The sequence below is a fragment of the Hemicordylus capensis genome, chromosome 3 (genome assembly GCF_027244095.1).
Source record: "Hemicordylus capensis ecotype Gifberg chromosome 3, rHemCap1.1.pri, whole genome shotgun sequence".
In the NCBI taxonomy this organism is placed as follows: domain Eukaryota; kingdom Metazoa; phylum Chordata; class Lepidosauria; order Squamata; family Cordylidae; genus Hemicordylus; species Hemicordylus capensis.
This window is the reverse complement of record NC_069659.1, coordinates 78,500,062-78,509,042: the sequence shown is the minus strand read 5'-3', so window position 1 is coordinate 78,509,042 and position 8,981 is coordinate 78,500,062. Positions and strand designations below refer to the sequence as shown.

At 38.7% G+C, this 8,981-nt stretch overlaps 1 long non-coding RNA gene across 4 annotated transcripts in view; it reads right to left on the bottom strand.

The window, feature by feature from the left end:
* Nucleotides 1-5,990: 5,990 nt before the first annotated feature.
* LOC128350672 (uncharacterized) overlaps nt 5,991-8,981 on the bottom strand; it is a 232,020-nt gene continuing 229,029 nt past the window's right edge. For all 4 annotated transcript variants that reach the window (XR_008319376.1, XR_008319377.1, XR_008319375.1 and 1 more), the window contains one exon: nt 5,991-7,186. This is a non-coding gene — a long non-coding RNA (uncharacterized LOC128350672). The remainder of the gene's footprint in view (nt 7,187-8,981) is intronic.

Here is an 8,981-nt window from a genome sequence, read left to right as displayed (position 1 = left end):
TAATCCCTGGTAGGCATGACAAAGTGACTTCCACATACCTCATACTATATATTTGGTATGCAGCAGCTGTGCAAAAGGCCAATTCCATGCTTAGAATAATTAGGAAGGGGATTGAAAATAAAACTGCTAATATTATAATGCCCTTATACAAACTATGGTGCAGCCACACTTGGAGTACTGCATACAGTTCTGGTCACTATATCTTTTAAGAAGGACATTGTAGAACTGGAAAAGGTGCAGAAGAGGGCAACCAAGGTGCCTAGAGCACCTTCTTTATGAGGCAAGGCTACAACACCTGGGGCGGGGGTTAGTTTGGGAAAAAGAAGCTTGACAGAGGTCTATAAAATCATGCATGGTGTGGAGAAGTGGATAGAGAGAAATTTTTTCCTTCTCTCACAACACTAGAACCAGGGGTTATCCCATGAAACTGATTGCCAAGAAATGTAGAACCAACAAAAGAAAGTACTTTTTCACTCAAAGCATATTTAACCTATGGAATTATCTACCACAAGATGTGGTGGCAGCCAACAGTCTGGATGGCTTTAAGAAGGGTTTGGATAAATTCATGGAGGACAGGTCTATCAATGCTACTAGTGTGAGGGCTATAGGCCACCTCCAGCCTCAGAAGCAAGATGCCTCTAAATACCAGTTGCAGGGTAGTAACAGCAGGAGAGAGGTCATGCCCTTGGCTCTTGACTCTGGGCTTCCCAGAGGAATCTATTGGGCCACTGTGTGAAACAGGATGCTGGATTATAAGGGCCTTTGGCCCAATCCAACAAGGCTGTTCTTATGTTCTTAGGTCTACAGACACAATTCAGCCAAAGGAAAGCACCTTTAAATGCCATTGATATAAATAAGGGAATTGAGCACTTGATTAAATCTTTCCTATTAGAATGCATGGGACTGAGAGAAGCTTGGTTGGGCTGTGTCTTGTTAGTCATGATATTACACACATCAGATGCTGTCAGCCTAAGACTCAACAATACTAAAGCAGCTTTACCTGGTCCTGTTGTATTATAATGGCCAAAAGGAATCACTGTAATAATATGAATGAAGTCTCATAACTCTAAAGTGTTAATGCCATTAAAGCTAATAAAAGGCCTTCCACAAAATTCTCCATGGCAAGATCTATAAATGTATTTTATATGATGGCATACATGAAAAGTGTTGTATTGACTGAACACTCAAAATGACATTTGGGAAAACAGATGCATCCCTCCTATGACAATTCAAAGTTAAACCACACGATTGTCATGATAATGAATAATCCCATTGTATATGGCAGACAAAAGAACAGTTATTATTTTTCTCATTATTTGACTGATGTTTGTTGGGAAATTGCTAAATAGCATTCCGGGTTGACAGTAAATTAACGAACAATAAAGGAAGGAGGAGGGGAAAGAAAATCATGCAAGGGTTAAGATATTTATGTAAAACAGTGGTTTTCCTCTCTAAAATTAAAATGTACAAACAAGCTTGTGTCAGAGACTAGGTGATCCTTCATTTCCACTGCACTGAGCACGGCTCACATCAGCAGCAGACAGCCACTAATGTATGCGTCTGGCTCAATCTGGTCTACCAACTAGGAATTCATCGAATTGTTAATATCTTTCCTTTTTTGTATGCACCACACATCATTTTGTCTCTTTCTCAGTGTTGCTAGAGGTTGCCTTGAAGAAGAAGAAAAAAGCTAGCTGGAGCATGAGCTGATTATACTGTACAGCATTTCAAAAATGTTATACTGTGATTTTAAAAAATCTAGCATGCAAATAGACATAACACAGCTAGCTAGTTATATATGCTTACCTACAATTGATTAAAAACATGATAGTTCATTATTGATCAGTCAATATAGGTTTAACATATATACCTTAAAGTTATGAAGACTGTTGTAGGACACAAGCTGAGTTTTTGCAATGCTTTTAATGTCAATGCTCCATGTTGGCTTAATGAAGTACTGCCTTGAATAATTGGCAGTGTTGTTCTGAGTCTTGTGATGGAAAAGGAAGGGAGCATGTTGAAACAGTTTTGGTATCTCTCTCTCTTGCTTTCTACAATTGATAATGCTAAACTCCACATAGATTCAAATCCCCTTCTTTTTTCCTCTGCTCACTACAATATAATAGTTCCTGTGGAACTATATTTAGTTCAATATTTAGTTCATATTTCATTCAACAGAAAGATCACTACAGCTGGTTTACATGTTCAGCCCATTCACATGACCATGCATACTTGGGCACAACCTTTGATCTGGGTATGTATAGTTTTGTGAATGTGTGTACACTAGGGTTGGGCACAAACTATTCAATGCTGAACTGGTTTGCATCAAACTGGGCCATTTTGATGGTTTGATCACAAAACGAAACGGTGGTTGTACAGTCCGTGTTTGAACCAAACCAAGCCTAGTTTGGGCTGACCAGTTCAGCATCGAAGGGTAGTGGAGGGACAGCAAGAAAAGTAGTTTAAAGTGTTTACTGGCCAGGCATGGCTGCCAGTGCCACTGCTTGCCCCTCAGGCACAGCCCAAGTGTGATGATCGCTCTTTAAGCAAGCTGCCCGCATGGTGGTGTCATGGTTCCAGCCTCTGTGCATCTGCGGACACCGCCGCAACTCAGGAGACTTGCTTAAAGAGGAATCACTGCTCTTGGGCTGCCAGATTAAACTATTTTTCTTGCTGCCCCCCCCCCCACACTTCAGTGGATTCCCCCACCCCTTTACTTGTTATGGGGTATCCTTACCACATTCCCCTTTTCAAATGTAGCTGCTTGAACCACCAAACTGATTCAATCAAACGGACTGGACCGGTCAGTTGATTCAATCAAACCAGTTTGGTGGCACACGGTTTGGTTAGAATTCAATCTGAACCATGATTTTGGGTTCATGCACACCCCTAGTGTACACACATGGTATTCTGGGTGTGTGAATGGGCTGGTTATCTTCTTAATGCAATATCATATGTATGATGGCCTCTCTCCCTGTACTTGTAGTAAACTCCTGTTTAACAGCCAGTACAGGCAACAGCAAATGGGAGAAAACCTTCAAGCCCTTACCGTGACCCATTTCTCCAGTGAGAAATGCCACCCACTCATCCTCAGAGGAATGTGTTGCTTCACTTTGAAAAATAGAAATAAATGCACCAGCTTCCTTCCTTCCTTCCTTCCTTCTCTATTGCAGTGGTTGCAATGTGCCTGCAATTGGTTGGAATTACAGAAACTAGCAGCTATCATGAGAGATAGCAAGGGTGTAAAACAGCTGCTATCAAATCATCCTCCATAAAAGGAGATATGTTTAAATGAACACAATTAATGGAATTTATGTAGAACAAGTTTATCAGTGGCTACTAGTCTTGATGGCTATATTATACCTCCAAGTTCAGAGGCAGCATGTCATTGAATAGTTGCTGGAAAGTAACAGAGGAAGGAGGTTATTAACATATACATTCTGTTTATGGGTTTCCCAAATGCATCTGATTGACTACTGTGGGAAACAGTGTGTTGGACTAGATGAGCATTTTCATCTGATCCAGCAGGGATATTCTTATGTTTTTATTGATGTGCACATTTTAAAATTTATTTCCACCCCTTGTTCATTCATTTCGTGTTTCTTTCATTATATTTATGCGGGTGGGAGGGGTTGTTGCCTCTAATTTTTCCATAACAAAAGGCAACTGAGTTTCTTACTTTAACTGTTGGTTCTGCAATGTAACATCATATCACAAAACAAAATGGCCACCAAGAGAAAGTGGGTGCATGCTAGAGCTTCAATTTAGAGCTGTAAGAAAGTAAGGATGCCTGTTTTTGTTATTTTTGCTTTTGAAAAAGAATAACACCATGACTCACAATAAATGAGGGAGGGATCTGAAAAATGTCATTCATTCTAGGGTACATTCATTTTTGAATGAATGAAAATATATATGAGTTGAGACCATTTGTATCCACTTCTATTCATTTAACAAATTAAGATACATTCCAAGTTTTTATTTTTAATCGTCTTTTCAGCAACAAGATGCTTCTGTACATTTCTGACAGCTCTCTTGCAAGGAGTATGGGGCCATGCAAATGCTGGAAGGAAGCTCTGCATTCAGTAGCGGCAGTAGAACATGGAGGCTACTACAGTCACATGGGAGCTTCAATATATGTATGTGCTCCTTCATTAAGAAAAAAACAGCATTCCTAAGAAACAGCAATGTATTTGAATTCAGACCATTCACACATTCTGATTTCAGTGGAAATGCAATTATTCATGAATATAAACTGAAATCAAGGCCAAGTTCAGTTATTTTAATGGGACTAATACAAAAATGAAGAGCAAAGAGACCTCAGAGATCCATTGAAAATATTAACTTGAGATAGTGAAGACAGCTTTTAGTTATCCTTTGAATGGATTAAACTAGTTGCTCCTGAAGAAGACTTGCAAAAGTATTTCACATTTTCCCAGACAGTACATCTTCAGTCCAGAGCCACGTGCACTCTAATGAGCAATCTGAGCTCTTGTATACTATATGCTGAGCCATTTGTTTTTAACATAAAAGTGTCCATGCACATACAAGCGCACGCACACACTCACACACAATATGGGCATGGCTTCCTCTATGGAAGTGCATTCTGTATTGAACTGAAAGGCACAGCCCCTATGGGCAGGTAACTTGAAGCACTTTGAATGCTATATGTCTAGAAAGGGATGAGGGCATCTGTAGTAATATGCAGTACCTAAGATTTTCCTTTTCAGATCAGATCAAAGGTTCATCTAGTCATCTACTTGGACTCCTAGTGAGCTAGGCCAACACACTTAGGCCTAACTGTTCTCTTCTTCTCAACTCAACTTCTAACTCTTCTCTGCTCTGTGTGGCCAGTTTTGACCCATATGAACACATTTATAAAGAATTATGGATGTTATAGTCTAAATCAAATAATTGAGCTACCTGTGTAGAAGTTTATTAGGTAAATTGAGCTGAATATATCTACTGCTGTCCCCCATTTTATTTTATTGTGTGGGGCAGTCTATTGAGAGTCATTTGATAGTAGGTTTTCACTGTCAGAGTCTGCAAGAACATTTAAATAAATATTATGCATTTTTATGATACAATTGTTTTGCCAAAACCACATATTTGTAAATTGTTCTTCAAAGGTTTATTGTTGTCTTGTAATGTGTCATTTGATAAATATGTATTTGTTCTTTTAAAAAAATTCTTTTTGTGTGTATGTGACTGTACCAAAAATGCCGACCTGGTGAACAAACTAATGAATTATTCTGCAGTACAAGAAATGTGTATTGTAATGGCAGTGTTGATGCTGACAGTACAACAGTTGCTCCCACACATGTGGAAAACAATCAACTAAAGCTAAAATATCACCCCAAATAGAGAATTGTTTGAATGCATATAATGCACAAAGCCTTTGTTTCAGTTTGCAAAGTTTGAGTTTTTCACAGTAGAAGGGAAAAGTGATGAAGCAAAGAGGAAATTGGCACAGCCATAAGGATTGCAAAGCTCTATGTTAAGAAGAGTGTTGCTATTCTTCAGCAGTATTATATCTAACACAACTTGTGAAGTATCTGTACCCTTATATAACTTCTTATCATGAGAATGTGAATGGTTTACTACATTAACATTGTGACCTAAAGGTCAACTGAGGTTTGAAACAAAAGTGGAAACAAACAACATATTCTACACAGAAGGTTAGGTATAATACTCAGTTTTTTTAAAAAATACAATAAGGAAAAATAAATTTGACATTAGCTTTATGTTATCATTAAAATGAGAAATTATTTCAAGAAACTGAAAGATTAAAATATGTTGTTGTGCTGCTTATAGTCAGAGAAGCAGGGAGACCTAGGCATTAAAAATCTTGGCACAGGGAAGAAAAGTTACAGGGAAGAAAAACATACTTATATCAATACTCTAAACAACAACAACAACAAAATAACGATCAGTTTGCTAGGCCTCACAGTCAATGTAAAAGTGGTACAAGAATCAACCGTAACTTCATCATGTAAAAACAAAGCTGTTTTATTCTCCAGATTTCAATCAATTCCGCACATTAATTCAAAACATTAAGAGTATGGTACAATATAGGTAGGTATATAAATATACAAAATTAAAGATTACATAACATCATATGTACTCTGCAATAATCATTTTTTATAGGCCAAAACATCTGATTGTCATTTCACCCACCTCCCCCACAGGCAAATGTATTTTTATGCTATCAGTATTGTAGATACATTAATCAATAAGTCCAAAGCTGCTGGTTCCCCTCCGCCTAGGTCCCAAGAGCCTGACTTGTGATTGTTGCTAAAAAACCTCACAAGTTAGGGTCTCAGGGACTAGGAAAAGTCCGAAAAGATCCAGTTGAATTCTTCTTCAATTAATCAGAATGGTTTTTGTTGTTTTATAAAACACCTCTTGCAGGAGATTTGGAAGATATAACATGAATAGGTAGCACGAAGACTGTCAAAATAGGCTTTCAGTTGCATGAGCAAGAGATTCCTAGGAAATTCAAAACTCCATTCTAGAAGGCTATCAAAGTTGTGCATGCAGAAAAAGTAAGGAGACTAAAAGCAGGTTAAAATCTGCTCCAAGCAGAATTGTACAGTGTCCTTCAGCTTGTTCCAGTGGCTTAAACAAAGATTAAACAGTTCAGCATTATATATCCAGTACCATTGTTACTGTGGGCCCTAACACATTTGGCACTTCTAAGCCATTCTAGAGCAAGAATACCCTTTGAGCACAATTCAAGCTTTTTCCTCATCCCCAAACTGAATATTTTATCTGTTGACTAATATGAAAGAAGCTTCTGCCTTCTGAATGCTCTGTTTTTCACTTCCTAAATTGTTGTACACAGTGACTTTCAGCAACTTGTCATTCTGTGCCGGATCACTTGAACCACATTTGAACTTTCAAAATATTCTCCATACAGTTAGAAAAACTGATTCTTCCCCAAATTATTTTGTTTTTTTAAAGGTGAAGACTTTTAACGACACAACCACAATGCAGAAAAGATTCACATCCCCCCTTCTCTGGCATGTTAGTTGCATTTGCGAGATGGAAAAGAAAATGTCTACTTTAGGAACAGATCCATGATGTTCGGCAGAAGAGCCAAAGAATCAGCAGCCATTCAGGTTCTGGCCACTGAAGGAGAGTCTGGTGTATATAACCCATTCATGCCTGTCTTCAAGGTGCAGTTCAGCTTTGAAAGAAAAAGTGGAGAGAGAAAATAACAGTAATCAAAATAATTAGAATCTCAAGAAGTAGAATATGACAATTCCTGTTTGAGAAATGACATAGAAAATAAATAAATAAAAGAAAATATTTACTGACACCTCCCCCCTCCGTTACTTCTTACTCCACCCCGTTTTAACACAATGATACTTCTGGATTCAGTACAGATTGAATTACTTTAAATACACCGCATGAGGTGGGGGGGGGGGAGAATAATGTCACAATAAAATCTTTCTTCTTCTTCTTTTTGTCATTTGTTCTGCAGTAGTCCAAACTCTTTTGCCCCAGGCAGGAAATAGTTAAAGCAAACCATCACCAACACAATAATTTAAGCAATTGTTAAAAACTTAATATCATGCTTTTTGTTATAACTGTAATATGGTTTTCCTCAGCAATTTTTGACCATAGCTTTCAAACCAATAATTAGGAAGAAAAATCTCGCCCCTCTATAAATATGATATTAACATAATTACACCACCCCCATCAGATAGACCATCCTCCTTAGGGAATACATCTGATGCTCAGTAGATGGAAATCAGTCAGATTTTAGCTGCTCTCCAACGTACCTTTGCTTCTCACTGACTGAAGGGGTTTTACCTCCCATGCATATGCGCGCGCACACACCCAGACAGACATGCTCACTCACACACACCCAGACATACACACACAACACACACACACATATACAGAGAGAGAGAGAGACAACACACAGGCACAAAGGCAAGGCAAAACAACGGATGCTGACTCAGAGCGCTTGTATGTGGAGGGGGTGGTATCGGCTGGCATTTTCACTGCACTCATCATTAACATTAACTCTCTCTTGAGCATCCACCCTCTGTCAGACCTGCTGGACTGCAGCATCTGCATGACGCTGTTACTCCAGCCCTTGCAGCAGGTCAGATGCTGGAGGAGGAAGGGAAAAAAAGAAGCAGCCCCAGGATATTCATAAGAAATGCCTTCATTTCTTCTAAAGGGTCCCTCTTCTCATTTTTCCACCTTTCTACTTCCTCTGTAGCTGTATCTCAGTTGTTTGACATCTTTCCGGAAGAAAATGTCTTGAGCTGCAATAAGCCAGTAGTCTGACGGTCCTCCCCTCACCTCACCGTTCTATTCCCACCCCTTTCTCCCCCTAATCAATAAGACAGATCTCCAAATGCAGTTGTGAAAACAGGCTCTGCACAGACTTTCATCCTCGATCTTCTGCCTCGGGAAGAGCAGACAAGCCAGGCTCACACGTGATATAGGGAGAAATAATGCCAGCAATTCTTTAACAGAATTCATTCTACGCCTTTTTCATTTTTTGCCCCCCTTTGCTGAATTCATGAGTGGAAAGGATTCCTCAGTATACACACAAACTCTCTCAAGCTACGAGGCTGCAACATTTCATTCTAATGAAAAACGAAATTAGTAATTCTAATGCTAATGAGAACCTTTGCGTAGCATTATTTCTTCTTTTTAATGAGTTGGGCTGTCACCTCATAGGAATGATACTTTTGTTGCCAAATTACTGTCTGATTCTGAGCCACTAATATGATGATGAAGCAATAAATTGCTGGATTTAAAATATGTAACAGAAAGAGCAGTATTAGAATTCCTAAAACAAAGTGTGCAAGTTTGTGTGTGTGTGAGCGAGAGAACAAAAGAATACTATAATACTAGCAATAACAGCTGTATTGCATGGTAGCAGTATCTTTGTGCTGAGGTTTATTGTAATCTGTACATGGGTTAAGTAGTCTTTATCACTGTATCTGTCTACATAAATA